Source organism: Scyliorhinus canicula, chromosome 4, assembly GCF_902713615.1.
Source record: "Scyliorhinus canicula chromosome 4, sScyCan1.1, whole genome shotgun sequence".
In the NCBI taxonomy this organism is placed as follows: domain Eukaryota; kingdom Metazoa; phylum Chordata; class Chondrichthyes; order Carcharhiniformes; family Scyliorhinidae; genus Scyliorhinus; species Scyliorhinus canicula.
In genome coordinates, this window is record NC_052149.1 from 163567201 (window position 1) to 163573200 (window position 6000).

The window sequence follows — 6000 nt, forward strand, 5'->3', positions numbered from 1 at the left end:
GTGTGTCCAGGAAGCTTTTCTAACACAGTATGTAGATTGTCCGACCAGAGGAGAGGCCATAATGGATTTGGTACTTGGCAATGAACCAGGGCAAGTGATAGATTTGTTAGTGGGGGAGCATTTTGGAGATAGTGGCCACAATTCTGTGACTTTCACTTTAGTAATGGAGAGGGATGGGTGCGTGCAACAGGGCAAGGTTTACAATTGGGGGAAGGGTAAATACGATGCTGTCAGACAAGAACTGAAGTGCATAAGTTGGGAACATAGGCTGTCAGGGAAGGACACAATTGAAATGTGGAACTTGTTCAAGGAACAGATACTACGTGTCCTTGATATGTATGTCCCTGTCAGGCAGGGAAGAGATGGTCGAGTGAGGGAACAATGGTTGACAAGAATGGTTGAATGTCTTGTTAAGAGGAAGAAGGATACTTATGTAAGGTTGACGAAACGAGGTTCAGACAGGGTGCTTGAGGGATACAAGATAGCTAGGAGGGAACTGAAGAATGGGATTAGGAGAGCTAAGAGAGGGCATGAAAAATCTTTGGCAGGTAGAATCAAGGAAAACCCCAAGACCTTTTACACGTATGTGAGAAATACAAGAATGACTAGAGCAAGGGTGGGTCCGATCAGGGACAGTAGCGGGAAATTGTGTATTGAATCAGAAGAGATAGGAGGTCTTGAACGAGTACTTTTCTTCAGTATTTACAAATGAGAGGGGCCACATTGTTGGACAGGACAGTGTGAAACAGACTGGTAAGCTCGAGGAGATACTTGTTAGGAAGGAAGATGTGTTGGGCATTTTGAAAAATTTGAGGATAGACAAGTCCCCCGGGCCTGACGGGATATATCCAAGGATTCTATGGGAAGCAAGAGATGAAATTGTAGAGCCGTTGGCAATTATCTTTTCGTCCTGTCAACAGGGGTGGTACCAGGGGATTGGAGAGTGGCGAATGCCATGCCCCTGTTCAAAAAAGGGAATAGGGATAACCCTGGGAATTACAGGCCAGTTGGTCTTACTTTGGTGGTCGGCAAAGTAATAGAAAGGGTACTGAGGGATAGGATTTCTGAGCATCTGGAAAGACACTGCTTGATTAGGGATAGTCAGCACGGATTTGTGAGGCCTAGGTCTTGCCTCACAAGTCTTATTGAATTCTTTGAGGAGGTGACCAAGCACGTGGATGAAGGTAAAGCAGTGGATGTGGTGTACATGGATTTTAATAAGGCATTTGATAAGGTCCCCCATGGTAGGCTTGTGCAGAAAGTAAGGAGGCATGGGATAGTGGGAAATTTGGCCAGTTGGATAACAAACTGGCTAACCGATAGAAGTCAGAGTGGTGGTAAATGGCAAATGTTCAGCCTGGAGCCCAGTTACCAATGGCGTACCGCAGGGATCAGTTCTGGGTCCTCTGCTGTTTGTGATTTTCATTAATGACTTGGATGAGGGAGTTGAAGGGTGGGTCAGTAAATTTACAGACAATACGAAGATTGGTGGAGTTGTGGATAGTGAGGAGGGCTGTTGTCGGCATAGATAGGATGCAGAGCTGGGCTGAGAAGTGGCAGATGGAGTTTAACCCTGAAAAGTGAGAGGTTGTCCATTTTGGAAGGACAAATATGGATGCGGAATACAGGGTTAACGGTAGGGTTCTTGGCAATGTGGAGGAGCAGAGAGATTTTGCGGTCTATGTTCATAGATCTTTGAAAGTTGCCACTCAAGTGGATAGAGCTGTGAAGAAGGCCTATGGTGTGCTCACATTCATTAGCAGAGGGATTGAGTTTAAGAACCATGAGGTGATGATGCAGCTGTACAAAACCTTGGTAAGGCCGCATTTTGAGTACTGTGTGCAGTTCTGGTAGGGTGGAAACAAGTCCCTTGTGGGGTCGGGGGTGTGGGGGCGTACCGTGTAAGATTCGATCTGGGTATTTTAAATAGTTACGTTGAACTTGGAAGTGGTTTATTTCATCTAGCCTTTTCAGAGTAAACTATTAGCATAAGCCTGGTGGGATGAATCCCTGCACAGTGCAATTGTCATGGAGAAGTTAGCAGTTCTGGATGATTGATTTAAGTAGTTTGCTCTTACCAAGGGCCGGTGCAGACTCAATGGGCTGAATGGCCTCCTTCAGCACTAAAGTGATTCTATGATTCTAAGATACTTACCTTGGAACCTCTGAGAGGGATTTGCCAGCCCATCTTTAGAGTACCCCCAAATCCCACGCTGGGGAGCCAGTGTCTGTGACCTCCACCTCAGTACCCAGCAGATAAGTGCATTATGGAGTGGCGCACCAAGTCAAACAGACATGAAAACCCCGGTTCAACTCCTAGTTTAGCTGATTTCACCCAAGTCAAAAATTGGCTCGCTATTTAGTCTCACTTGATCTTGAAGGTGTAAAAATAAGTACACTGGCAGCGCGGTGGTGCAGAGGGTTAGTCCTGCTACCTCATAGTGCTGAGGTCCCAGCGTTTGTTGAACCCTGATGGTGCAGGAGCGTGAATGTAGTTGAGAACAAGATTGGGTGTGGGTGTTTATGATCTCCACATCTACTACAGCAAGTAGTCACTGACTGAGTCAGACACAAAGCTCATAGAATTGCATCCCCAAACAAGCTACTACCTTCATATGGAGTGTAGAAGGATAAAATTGAGAAAGTAAAAGCAATGTCCTCTAAGTATTTATTGTTTTTCAGCTTTTGGTAAGTGATTTAAAGGTAACTATCAGTCTATTATTAATTTGTACAAACTAAATTTTGAAATACATAAGAGTTAAAGTGAGTCTGCAGCACAGAAAAGGGGTATTTGGCCCAACTGGTCTCTGCTGGTGTTCATGTTCAACGAGCCCCCTCGCACCCCTCTTCATCAAACCTGATCCTTTATTTCCCTCCCCTGCAGGCTTCTTGAGCTGACACTTAAAAGCATCTAAACACTTAGCCTTAACTACATCTCCTGGTGGGGAGTTCCACATTCTCTTTGGTTAAATAAATTTCTTCAGAATATTCCATTGGCTTTCTTAAGAATTATCTTATATTCATTAACTCTAGTTCCAGATCATAGAATCTACAGTGCAGAAGGATGACATTCAGCCCATTGAGTCTACACCGGCCCTTGGAAAGAGCAACCTACTTAAGCCTACACACCTCCACCCTATCCCCAGAACCCAGTAACTCGAAAAACAGCGTGACAAGAAAACTGGGAGGAAGGGTGGGGGACACACATCATTTTGAAGGGTTGAGGGGGAAAAAAAGCTTTGTTGACTAAATTAATCAAACTCAGGGGATAAAGCCCCTAGCCCGGAGGGATTGCTCCCACTTATTTTAGAATAACCTAGAGAAGAGGTAACAGAGGCATTACTACACATATTTAATAATTCATTAGAAAAAGGTACAGGGTCAGCAGGCTGGCCGATGGCCAATGTAATTCCTATGTTTAAGAAGGGAGTTTAGCATCAGTGGTAGAAGAAGAATAATGGAATACCCACCGAGCTAGAGAACAGAGGACATCCGGAGATGAAAAATGAACAGACAGCATGATTTTCAAGAGAAAATCTTGCTTGACCAATCTTGCTGAAATATTTGAGCAAGTGAAAGAGATTAGACAATGGTAATGCAAACTATGCAATTTATCTTTGAGAAGGTGCCCTTAATGAATAAGGTCAGAGTGTGGGGAGTCAGGAACAGGTGGAAGAACAGATTGCTAGCTGGCTTCAAGGCAGAAAGCAGAGAAGGAGTAAACAGTAAGGTGGAAACGGGGTTCCACAATTATTACATCAACAATTCCGACTTGAATGAAAAATTAAATTTCTAAATTTGAGGATAACACCAAACTGGGAGGGTACTCAATACCGAGGAGTGCAACAAATTACAGGGCATTAATAAACTTGGAAAATGGCAAATGGGTGGGTATACCAATCAGGAAAGGTTAGACAGGCTGGGACTCTTTTCTTTTGAAAATGTTTGTGGGGTAATCCAATAGGTCTTGACAGGGGCTGATTTAGCTCACCAGGCTAAATGGCTGGCTTGTAAAGCAGACCAAGCAGGCCAGCAGCACGGTTCGATTCCCGTACCAGCCTCCCTGGACAGGCGCCGGAATGTGGCGACTAGGGGCTTTTCACAGTAACTTCATTGAAGCCTACTCGTGACAATAAGCGATTTTCATTTTTCATTTTCAGCTACTAATAGAGCAGATAAAGAGGATATTTTATCTGGTGGCATAACTAGGAGCCATCAATTTAAGAGGGACATCAAGAAATCCAATAGGAAATTAAGTGGTGAGAATGTCAAACCTCCAATAGGGTGTGGCTGAAGTGAACAGTATAGATACATTTAAGGGAAAGCTAGGCAAGCACTCGAGTTACAATGAAAGATTTAGATGAAGTAAGGTGAGAGGAGGCGAGAGTGGAGCATAAACACGGACTTGGACTGGTTAAGCCAAACGGCCTGTTTCTGCGTTATATATCCTATGAAATTTAGTTTTGGACTCCCCAAAAATTGAAATACTTTCCCCCACATCTACCCTCCCAAACCTTTAATAAGCTTAACGGCTTATTTCCCAGAGGAAGAGATCAATTTGTTCAGGCTTTCCTGATAAGTACATCTTCAGTTCTGGCATCATCTTTGTAAATCCTTTTTTGCATCTACACATTACCTCTATACTGTACTCCTTTTATAACAGGCCAGAACTGTACAAAATGATCTAACCAATGTCTGATACGAGTTTAACATAAGTTGGACTTAATTTCTGGTGAACTAGATTTCAAGTACAGATAGCAATTCAGTAACTCAGCAATTCAGGTTATCCTGGAATCTGGCTATAACCCAGACGAAGGCATGATTGTCGAAGACAGTGACTGTTGCTGCGGACTTGCCATTAAATATTACTTAATGTGATGCCAATAAATATCACAAACCACAAAGATGAAAGAAGAGTTCTTATTTTAAACATCTTGACTAGGCCGGACACCATCATGGACATCAGCAAAGGGCGAAATAGGTGTTTTCTTCCTTAGGGTAAAGATATCCAGAGAATCAAAGTCACTCTCGATCTCAAATGGATATCGATGAACAGTCAAAAATAAGGCTCACTTACGGCCTGCAATGCTGGTGGCTGTTACTTCTTTTCTTGTTGCTTCCATATCCTGTTTCCTATGACTATGGCTCAGGACTCTAAGTAGCTTAAAATTCTATTATTTAATTGCTCAATGTCAGTTTTCTGTCGTTTTGGACCTGTGTCCTCTCACTTGAGAAACGTCTACTGAAGTAACCCTCCCTGCCAACAGAGACATCCAAGTTACTTTTTTCATCCATTCTTGGAATGTGGGCATTATTGGCAAGGCCAGCATTAATTCCCCGAGAGTGGTGGTGGTGAGCCACTTTCTTGAAGCAGTACAATCCCTGTGGCATAGGCATATCCAGAGTGTTGTTCAGGAGGGAGTTCCATGATTTTGTAACAGCGTCAGTGAAGGAACGGCAATACAATTCCAAGAGTCACTTATCATTTAAGATTTCAAAACTAGGTGTTCCCATGAATTTACCAGCCTCCCCGAACAGGCGCCGGAATGTGGCGACTAGGGGCTTTTCACAGTAACTTCATTTGAAGCCTACTTGTGACAATAAGCGATTTTCATTTCAATTTGCTATCACTGTTGAGGCAGATTTAAGTGTAAACAATGAAATGAAGTCAAGAATCAACAGACTGGCATTTATTTTTTTTTAAAGTACACAGGGTTTTACAGTCATATTTGCTTAAACTTCAATTAGCCAGGTCTAAGATTTATTTAAATAATATTGCTAGCAAATATTAGTGTATCATTCAGCAGGTATTTGACTCTTGCCTTACAGTTCTTGAGAATACATGGATATTTGGCATACTGTGCCATTAAAGAGGTCCCTTTAAAACAGAACATCTCTGGACAGGAATAAAATGAGCTAACTTTGTATTAGCAGATCGGAACTACAATAATATTTTTGGTCGCTAGTTATTCCACTTGGTTTCTCATGGTTTGACGGTAT